At 36.3% G+C, this 11,697-nt stretch overlaps 1 long non-coding RNA gene across 1 annotated transcript; it reads left to right on the forward strand.

Moving 5' to 3' along the window:
* The first annotated feature begins 8,734 nt into the window (after positions 1-8,734).
* LOC139894068 (uncharacterized) lies at positions 8,735-11,410 on the forward strand. Its single transcript, XR_011774791.1, has 3 exons — positions 8,735-9,507; positions 9,822-10,211; positions 10,380-11,410. It is a non-coding gene; the product is annotated as an uncharacterized lncRNA (long non-coding RNA).
* Positions 11,411-11,697: the final 287 nt, after the last annotated feature.

Below are 11,697 nucleotides of genomic sequence, written 5' to 3' on the forward strand. Positions count from 1 at the left end.
TATATTTATATGCTAACGTAATTGTTGTTTCAATTATGTGATAGATGACTTCCTCTAATCCTATCATTTTGTACGACTCGGAATCGGACACTGAATCTATTCTATCCACAACTGAAAAGGGCGTTCCAATACCTATTAAAGAAGAAATTGTGTTAGCCGGGGAATCTCAACTCCCGGTAAACCCAGAGGAGGTTCCAGCTCCACCCAGCTTTAGTTTTCCAGAGCCACAGTATCGTTGGCATGGACCCATGATCCCTGGAGTAAACGAGGATCGTCCATTTCTAAAAAAATATGGACATTGGTCCAGATATACCGCCGACGGGCGGGTTGTGCCGATTACGCCTGGCAGATTTCGGTTCATGACCACCGGTACATATTCTTGCAGTTCGTCATCATATTCTCCTACACATGACTCAGACAGTTCGTCATCAGACGAGATCAGTAAGGAGGAGGATTTCGCTAATGAAATAAAAGATATCACTAAGGAGAAATTCCAACTTGCTATAGATAATAAAAACAACCACAATAATAAAATGTCCTTAATTATTAAAAAAGAACAGGACCATTTGATCTGTAACCACCCTTATTGTATTAAACCCACTGAGGTAACGGGTACCTCAAAACCCCAACTAAAAATAAAATACACTGCCAGAATGTCTGTCGGACCATGTGCACACAAACAATTGGCAGAGAGAACCAAATGGGAAGAAGTTTCTGATAGTTCTGAATGAACGACCTCGCAACCATAAATCTTCCATGCGCTATTTTATTGCTTATGTATGCTACTCTATCTTGTTATGTAAAATAAGCATATGTAAAATATCAGTATTGTATGGTATTGTATTATTTTGGTTTATTAATAATAAATGCATGGAATGATTATTTGTATTATTACTACTTCTTATTATTATTATTACATAATAATGTAGTAACTCGCTATAATTTTTCATAGTGGAATATTATTAGGATTTTAGTAGTTAATTCCTTGTACTAGCTATTATGTATGAACTTAACGGGTAGGTAATACCCTAGAAATAATTATAAAATGCTAATAAGAAGAAAAGGCTTTTATAATAATCGGTTCATATTATTAATATGCTACGATTAACTATTGACAACTCATTTTACCTATAATATTCTATATGATTAAATTATATCTGTTGTGTTTATTGAAGAAACATGTCTCAAATGTCGGATGCTGAGTTTGAGCAACTAGTCGAGAAACGTGTGAATGAAAGAATTGCTGCAGCCGAGGCAGCAAAAGCAACAGCCAAAGCAGCAGCCAAAGCAGCAGCCGTAAACACAAACTCACGAAACGGATGCTCATACAAAACTTTTCAAGGATGCAAACCACAGACGTTTAGTGGAACCGAGGGACCAGTCGGTCTAACCCGATGGTTTGAAAAGATGGAGTCCGTTTTCAAAATCAGTAATTGTGCGAACGGAGACAAGTCAAAGTATGCTTCGTGCACGTTGCAAGATGGTGCACTTACTTGGTGGAACAATTATGCTAAAGCAGAAGGAATAGATACGGCATATGATATCTCTTGGGAAGAACTGAAAAAGATGCTAATCGAGGAGTACTGTCCTCGAAACGAGATCAGAAAAATGGAATCTGAGTTACGTAATCTGAAGGTTATCGGCGCGAATCTCAATAACTATGAAAAGCGTTTCATGGAACTAGCCTTGTTGTGTCCCGAATTGGTGCCAAACGAGAAACGAAAGATAGAAATGTATATTGACGGTTTATCGATCAATATCAAAGGAAATGTTACATCGTCCAAACCAAATACGATGCAGGAAGCCATGACAATGGCACACCAACTCATGGACCAGATCACAGAGAGTTCAATTAAGGCACCAATTACCGAATTCAAGACAACTGAAGGAAAGAGGAAATGGGAAGACTATAAGGGCAAAAGTACTCATCTGAAGAAACAAGAAACTTTTAAAGGTAAACAAGATGGGGCAACTGCAAGTCCAAACTATAAGGGACCTCATCTGTTCTGCAAAAGATGTTACACACATCATGCAGGCTATTGCCAAGTGGTCTGTGATAAGTGCAACAAGAAAGGACATGTGGCGAAAGATTGTTATGCCACCGTTTCTGAAGTAAAGACAAAATCGACCGATGTCAAGAAATGTTATGGATGCGGGAAGTCTGGTCACTTTATAAATCAATGCCCTGATAAGGAGAAGAACAAAGAACCCGCACATGGGAGGGCATTTAATGTTAGTGCCAGTAAAGCACGTGAGGATCCTAATCTTGTCACGGGTACGTTTACCGTTAATAATCAACTAGCTTCTATTATGTTTGATACGGGTGCTGATAGAAGTTATATGTGTAAAGACTTTAGTTTTAAACTAAAATGTGCATCATTACCTCTAGACGATAAATATACTATTGAATTAGCTAATGGTAAACTGATAAAAGCCGATAAAATTTACCATGGTTGCGAAATGAATCTCGCTGGTGAAACCTTCAAAATTGATTTGATACCCGTAGAATTAGGAAGTTTTGATGTAATCGTTGGCATGGACTGGATGTCCAAAACAAGAGCGGAAGTTGTTTGCGCTGAGAAAGCAATCCGCATCCCTCGTAAGGATGAAACGTCATTAATGATTTATGGGGAGAAGAACAACTCAAAACTGAACTTTATCAGCTGTATGAAGGCCCAGAAACTTATAAGAAAAGGTTGTTATGCTATTCTGGCACACGTAAAGAAGATCGATACTGAAGAAAGAAGCATTGATGACATGCTGGTTGTAAGAGAATATCCCGGAGTATTTCCAAAAGAATTACCGGGGCTACCTCCACTCAGATGTGTAGAATTCCAGATTGATCTCATACCAGGAGCTGCACCTGTAGCCCGATCTCCATATAGACTTGCACCTTCAGAAATGCAAGAATTACAAGACCAGTTGCAAGAATTATCGGACCGTGGATTTATTCATCCTAGTTTTTCACCTTGGGGTGCTCCTATTCTGTTCGTCAAGAAGAAGGATGGATCTATGAGAATGTGCATAGATTACCGAGAATTAAACAAATTAACGATCAAGAATCGGTACCCATTACCGAGGATTGATGATTTGTTTGATCAATTGCAAGGATCAAGTGTTTATTCTAAGATTGATCTACGCTCCGGATATCATCAGTTGAGAGTGAAGGAAGAAGATGTTCCTAAAACAGCGTTCAGAACCCGTTACGGTCACTATGAATTTTTAGTCATGCCTTTTGGATTGACTAATGCTCCAGCAGTATTCATGGATCTAATGAATCGCATCTGTAGACCGTATTTAGACAAATTTGTCATTGTTTTTATCGACGACATATTGATTTACTCGAAGAACAAGGAAGAACATGAGCAACACTTAAGACTGGTACTAGAGATACTCAAGAAAGAAGAATTGTACGCAAAATTTTCGAAGTGTGATTTCTGGTTACAAGAAGTACAATTTTTGGGCCATGTTGTTAGTAAACATGGAATTAAAGTTGACCCCGCCAAGATCGAAGCCATTAGTAAATGGGAAACACCGAAGACTCCAACACAAATCCGCCAATTCTTAGGTCTTGCTGGTTACTACCGAAGATTCATTCAAGATTTCTCTAGAATCGCCAAACCTTTAACTGCATTGACTCAAAAGGGAAAGAAGTATGATTGGTCCACGGAACAGGAATCCTCATTCCAGTTATTAAAGAAGAAGTTAACGTCTGCACCCATTTTGTCATTACCGGAAGGAAATGATGATTTCGTGATCTATTGTGACGCTTCGCGCCAAGGTTTAGGATGTGTATTAATGCAACGCACAAAAGTTATCGCATATGCCTCACGACAACTAAAAATTCATGAAAAGAACTATACGACGCACGATTTGGAACTTGGAGCAGTAGTTTTTGCACTCAAAATATGGAGACACTATCTATATGGCACCAAGTGTACAGTGTACACCGACCATAAGAGTCTTCAGCATATTTTTGATCAAAAACAACTCAATATGAGGCAACGTCGCTGGGTAGAGTTGTTAAACGATTACGATTGTGAAATCCGTTACCACCCCGGAAAGGCTAATGTTGTAGCTGATGCCCTAAGTCGAAAAGAAAGAGTAAAACCTCTTAGGGTCCGAGCTTTGAATATTACAATTCGTACTGATCTCACAAAGCAAATTCAAGCAGCACAGTTAGAGGCTTTAAAAGAAGAAAACAAAAAAGGCGAAATAAGCAAAGGGTTAGAAAAACAACTTGAAGAAAAAGCCGATGGAACCCTGTATTTTGCTGGTAGGATATGGGTACCAAAACATGGTAACCTAAGGCAACTAGTACTGGATGAAGCACACAAAACGAGGTACTCAATTCACCCAGGAAACGGAAAAATGTACCACGATCTCAAGAAGTTTTATTGGTGGCCTAATATGAAAACAGAAATTGCTACTTATGTAAGCAAATGTTTAACGTGTGCAAAGGTCAAAGCTGAGTACCAAAAGCCGTCAGGATTACTGCAACAACCAGAAATTCCGCAGTGGAAATGGGAAAGAATAACCATGGATTTCATTACGAAATTGCCAAGGACTGCAAGTAGTCATGATACTATTTGGGTGATAGTTGATCGTCTAACTAAATCAGCTCACTTTCTACCAATAAAGGAGACAGACAGTATGGAGAAATTAGCACGCCTATATTTGAAGGAAGTAGTTTCCAGGCATGGTGTACCCATCTCTATCATATCTGATCGCGACACCCGATTCACATCACGTTTCTGGCAGTCATTACAAAAAGCATTGGGAACTCGATTAGATATGAGCACCGCTTATCACCCACAGACAGATGGTCAAAGTGAAAGGACAATACAAACATTGGAAGACATGTTACGGGCATGCGTGATTGACTTTGGAACCAGTTGGGATCGACACTTACCGTTGGCAGAATTTTCATACAATAACAGCTATCATACGAGCATCAACGCAGCGCCATTTGAAGCACTTTACGGTAGAAAGTGCAGATCTCCTATATGTTGGAGTGAAGTAGGAGAAAGACAACTTACTGGACCAGAAATTATTCACGAAACCACCGAAAAGATCATTCAAATACAACAGCGATTGAAAACGACCATGAGTCGCCAAAAGAGTTATGCTGATGTAAGAAGAAAACCGCTAGAATTTCAAGTGGGCGACAAAGTCATGTTGAAAGTGTCACCCTGGAAAGGCGTTGTACGATTCGGTAAACGAGGAAAGCTAAGTCCTAGGTACGTAGGACCCTTTGAAATCACCGAAAGAATTGGAGCAGTTGCTTATCGATTAAAGCTACCGCAAGAACTTAGTAGTGTTCACGACACATTTCACGTGTCAAATTTGAAGAAATGTTTAGCTGAAAAGGATGTCATAATTCCTCTTGACGAAATACGAATCAATGATAAACTCCATTTTGTCGAAGAACCTGTTGAAATCATGGACCGTGAGGTCAAACAATTAAAACAAAGCAAAATACCGATAGTTAGGGTTCGTTGGAACGCAAGACGAGGACCCGAGTTTACTTGGGAACGTGAAGATCAAATGAAGCAAAAGTATCCACATTTGTTCACTGATATCGCTCATGAAACAGGTACTACTCAAAATTTCGGGACGAAATTTTCTTTAACGGGGAGGTACTGTGATGACCCGAAAATTTTTGACTTATTTAAACCAATTCTCTATACGATTTATTATTTTAACACGTTAAACAAAGTCTGTTAGATTGAGTCTCAAAATTTTAGAACTGTTACATATATACAATTACCTTTGACTACTCTCGACGATTCATGAACAATTATATGTATGTATATATATATGTACAAGTAAAAACGACTTTCCTACAGTAAAAATTACTTTGCTACAGTAAAACACAATTTGCTACAGTAAAACACTATTTGCTACAGTAAAACCGTATTTTGCTACAGTGCTACAGTGAAAACGAGTTTGCTACAGTGATTTGCTACGGTAAAACACTATTTGCTACAGTAAAACACTATTTGCTACAGTAAACACTATTGCTACAGTAAACACTATTTGCTACAGTAACACTATTTGATGTCGACGGACTAGCAAACAGAAACAGAAAAGGCGGCCATGCGATCGCATGGCAAAAACACTGAAAACTCATGCGATCGCATGAGCTACAGTAAATCGAAAAGTACTATAAAAGGTCAGTTTTGCTCGACGAAATATTTCATAAATATATATGTACGTAAATTTTATAATTATAATTATAATTATAATTTTAATTTTAAGTTTAATAATAATAAAGTATATTCGAGGGTATTTTTAATTCGGGTTTCAAACCGCTTTAAGCTAAGGAAATATTGGGTATTGTTTGGGGTATTGTTCTTGAATCCAAAGCCAACCATACAGTCATCTACCGTCATTACGTCTACGCAATTTGCCTACAATATTGAGTCTCAATATTGAACTGTGAGTTATAGTCTCCCTTTTTAAATGCTTTAAATATTTTTGGGCTGAGAATACATGCAATTTATTTTAAATGCAATAAGACACAAGTACATACAAAATTCTACACTGAGTTAAACCGAAAATCCCTTAGCTTTGGTAACTAGTAGCTGCCAGTACATAGGATATGGACTGGTGGGCGCGAATAATTGTATATGGATCCATAGGGCTTGACATCCCCGTCCGAGCTAGAGCGCTAGCCTTTTAACGGACGTATGTTATTTGAGTTTAAGACACGTTGGTTTGCGTGTATTAAAACGAATGGGGTAATTATCACTATAGCGTTAAGTTTAGTTACCAGGGTGCTCTGTTACGTAGAATCTATTGATAAACTTTTGATGAAACCTTGTGGTCTATCTTTATATATGTTTATGACTCGAGCAATTAAACCTATAACTCACCAACATTCGTGTTGACTTTTTAGCATGTTTTATTCTCAGGTCCTTAGAATGCTTCCGCTGTGATGTGCTTGTTGCCTGCATGGAGTCTCTCATGCTTTGTACAAAGTTTATTGCATTCAAAATAAAACTGCGTTGTGTAATAAATAATTGGACTGTGAAGTCAACCTGTAAATTAAAGACTTATGTATTTTGGGGTTTTGCTTATACCTAAGCACTCGCCCACATGTTTATAACTTTCTATGTTTAGAAAGTCACTTATTTTAATGAATGCAATATTTTATCAAAACGTATCATATAGAGGTCAAAACCTCACTGTGGAATCAATGATTAACGTGCTGCGTCAATAGCGATTTTGACGGGTCGTTACAGTTGGTATCAGAGCTTGAGGTCATAGGGAACTAGAAATTACATTAGTGTGTTTAACTGGTAATTGTTAGGATGCATTAGTGAGTCTGGACTATGACCATATCTGTTTTTACTGATTTTTGCTTATTATTTGGTCAAAAACATTATATGTGATATATTTATATGCTAACGTAATTGTTGTTTCAATTATGTGATAGATGACTTCCTCTAATCCTATCATTTTGTACGACTCGGAATCGGACACTGAATCTATTCTATCCACAACTGAAAAGGGCGTTCCAATACCTATTAAAGAAGAAATTGTGTTAGCCGGGGAATCTCAACTCCCAGTAAACCCAGAGGAGGTTCCAGCTCCACCCAGCTTTAGTTTTCCAGAGCCACAGTATCGTTGGCATGGACCCATGATCCCTGGAGTAAACGAGGATCGTCCATTTCTAAACAAATATGGACATTGGTCCAGATATACCGCCGACGGGCGGGTTGTGCCGATTACGCCTGGCAGATTTCGGTTCATGACCACCGGTACATATTCTTGCAGTTCGTCATCATATTCTCCTACACATGACTCAGACAGTTCGTCATCAGACGAGATCAGTAAGGAGGAGGATTTCGCTAATGAAATAAAAGATATCACTAAGGAGAAATTCCAACTTGCTATAGATAATAAAAACAACCACAATCTGAATGATTCAATATAATTGATAAAACTGAATGATTTAGCGCTGAATGGTTCAGAATCTGAATGATTCAAAGCCTCTGAATAAAGTTTGTTCTGAATGAAAATAAGCTGTTTGATAATCATTCAGAATAAATGATATAAACTAAGTAAAATTACATTATCAAAGTGTAACATGAATAAAATATTCAATATAATTGTTAGTTAAGTGTTCAGGATAGAGTTTGAGGAGAAAATTACAGAAAATTTAGGCTCTTAATGGTTAAGAGAATATTTCATCTCTGAATGGTTCAGCACTAAATTCTGAACCATTCAGCACCATATGTCATTCAGAGGTCAGAAACAAACGCACTGAATGCTGAATGGTTCAGCATTCTGCACTGAACCATTCCATTAAGAGGCAAACAAACGCACCCTTAAATGGATATGGATATGGACATGAATGAAAATTTTTATCCATGAATATATCTATTACCACCCAAAATACATATACAAATACATAAATATAGATATATGCTTACATATTTACTATTGCAAGTTCATTTAACGTTAGATTTATATTTTGCTTTCAACCTTATAATGAAATAACTATAATATCCCCTACATACATAAAGCATAACATCAAATCTTATGTGTCAGAACTTAATGTTACCCCCTACCTAACAAACACGTGTCCCACCCCCACATAATTTCATTCATTTTTTTTTTTTTTGGGAAAAATCAAGAAACCACCACGTATCCCAGATCTATACCGCATAAATTCATTCACTTACCCCTCTCAAACTCTTCTTCTCTCTTCTCAATATCCAGACAAATAAATCAAACCACCATTTTTTTCACACCTTAAGCTTTGAAATCATATGGAAACATCGTAGTATTACTGTTGAGAATTTTACAAATCGAACGGTATCCGCTTTGTAAAAACGGCTTAAAGTTGGTCTCAAACGATTCACGTCGATGACATCCGCTCCGATCCTTTTCCGTTATGATACATTGGCTGTATCCATGGTTCATTCGTTTGATTAAGAGTCGATTATGGCCGGTGGACAACGTTTGACAGTCCGCCGGTATCCCTAAATTATCCGTCATAAATTTTTACACAAAATGGTACCAATTATATACCCAATTTTCCCCCACCAAAAAGTTTATCCGATGATATCGATCGGCGAACGACGAACATTCTTACCGATCATTCAAAAAATCAGAATTGGTACCGTTATTGATTGAAGCCGCTTAAAGGTTTTCCTCTTAATCAACAAGGTTTCAAGATCAAAATTTTCTGATATCTGCAAGATTCAGATTTGATATTTTTTTAACCGTCGTTCCAGGTATGTGATTAGGGGCAATAAACTATATGTAAATAAACCCCCTAAAAAGGAAAAGTGGTAGCATATATGCTACCAATTTTAGGTCAATCAAAAGGTTTTATTATCAGCGAAAAATAGTAGCAGTTGTAGATTATCAAAAGACACTAAAAATGAAACTGAAAGATGTTCGTGATTCAATGGAATGACAGTGCCGCTGTGTTGAGAATGGGGCAATGTTTATTTGTAGCTGCTTTTCTTTTGGTCGTGGCTGCTGCTTCAGGTTCGATGCTGCTACTTCCTCTTGGTCTCTATATATATATTTATCATAATTATAAGGTATCTTTGGGATTTTTTTGAAAGCTTTTTATTTATTTATTATTTGGGAACTTAAAGACTTTCAAGTTTGTAGCATATTTTGCTTTGAATATCGAAAGACGTTATCAATTGCAAGGTTTTAAAATCAACAGAAAAAATTATGTTCGTCTGATTCTATTTCTCTGTATATTTTTAGCTGTTATATTAAGGTATGGCTCTTTTGTATCTTTTGATAAAAAGACTTGAATATTAATTTTGATTCACATCATTTGGTTGTAGGTTATTGTGGGTGTGTCTTTGGATTGCAACTTCTTCTAGTAAGTTTGTTTATATTCTTTTAGCTTTTTAAATATTAATTATTTTGCTTGATTTTGCTTTATGTTTTGTGTGACAAGTGTTCATGCTATGTGAATGTTTGTTAATTTCGTTATATGTGTTATGTGGGTTACATGTTACTATTGTTATTGGTCATTGACATTCTTGACTGATTAATGTTACTATAATATCTATTGCGTTGTTCAATGTTATTGTTAGTATGCGAACTTAAGTGTCTACAAGTATGTTATATTTTATTTCACTACGACAGCCTTATGGCAAGTTCCAATCGTCCTGATCACTTTGAGAGAAAGATGAAAAAGGAAGCTCGTGAAGTTCACCAGCGCTCTAAACGTAGGTCAAACTGTACAGTCTTCAATTCATTGTTCTTTACATTTTTTTTACTTTATATTGTATCTTCTCTCATTTATAGGTAATATTAGGCCGTTTCAGTTTTATATACTCAAAATGCCATTATAAGGCAGAATGCTGAATATATAGTTTTACTTGTGATTTATGCAGCCTTTAAGAATCCAGGGTAAGATGTTTGTTAAGAAATGATATATATAAAAGGCTTAAATGAATAATTCGTTTCGGTATGAAATTACTGTTCGAAGCATGGAGACATCTGTTTCGTTAAAATCTGTACCGAAGGTATATGCAGAATGGTCAGAATGGTCCATAAGCAGTAGGTCGTTGACAAATCGGTTAAGTGTCCCATTTGAATATGCGGATAACTATGAGTTTATGTCATTATCTATTTGTATAAAGAAAGTTGGACCATCTAAGTTGGAGGTTTTCTAAGATGATGATGAGACGGAGTTTAACTTTGTAAATGGATCAATATAAGTAGCGATGAAAGATTTTGATGCATTGGTTTGTTTGATTTTCTCTGACCCATTGTCTCATCCTGTGTTCCAGGTATGTGATCGTTTTCTTTATCGTATTTATGTATATATTTATATATGGTCAATACTTTTATCAACTGTACTACTATTATGGGTTTGATTTTTTATTACTTATAGTATACTCATGATACACATGGTTGTAAAATTCCCAATGAATTTCTAATTAATTCGTTTATAAAAGTAGGTACACCGATTATATTTTCTAGAATTCCTCTTTAACTAATTGGTCAATGCTGGTCAATGGGTCAAGATCATATGTTTGAAGTCGGATTTAGTCTGTCAAAATCGTACAAAATTAGTCAAAGCCAAATTTAGTCAAAGTCATAGTTGGTAATAAGTCAAAGTTGGTCAAAGTCAAAGTTGGTAACTGCCAAAGTTGCTCAATATTTTTTAATATGAAATTTGGAGTATATGAACAATTGAGTGATTATGTTTATGTTTTTAAAAGGTAGTGCATATGCAGGTTCATATGAATAATTTGTGTGTAGGTTCTTAGCAAAATAGTAAAACAATAAAGGAAGAAAAAAGCTAGCAAGTATGACGTGCCTCTACCAAAAGTAACAAGACAATGTTTATTTTCCTTAATTTATACTTTTGATGTTTATGATGACCATGTATGGTGGGATATTTCTTACTTTATGCTACAGGTGGAAATATGGGTGGGTGGGTCGGGTTTTTTAACAGTTACAAGTTCAAACGTGTCATATATTTTATGGGTCGGGCCTGAACAGTTTGGCTACAACCTTCTTTTGGGCCATTAATAAAAATTACAGGTACAATGCTATTACAACTATATGAACCACCTATGGAAGTCATCCTAATGCTTCAACAGATATATGTTAAGCAAGTGTAAACTAATTTATTAATATATATCACTTTTGGTCCATTTTAATTTTAGCAAACATGTTTAACAGTTGTGTGTATTCTTTGTT

Source organism: Rutidosis leptorrhynchoides, chromosome 2 (assembly GCF_046630445.1).
Source record: "Rutidosis leptorrhynchoides isolate AG116_Rl617_1_P2 chromosome 2, CSIRO_AGI_Rlap_v1, whole genome shotgun sequence".
Classification (NCBI taxonomy): domain Eukaryota; kingdom Viridiplantae; phylum Streptophyta; class Magnoliopsida; order Asterales; family Asteraceae; genus Rutidosis; species Rutidosis leptorrhynchoides.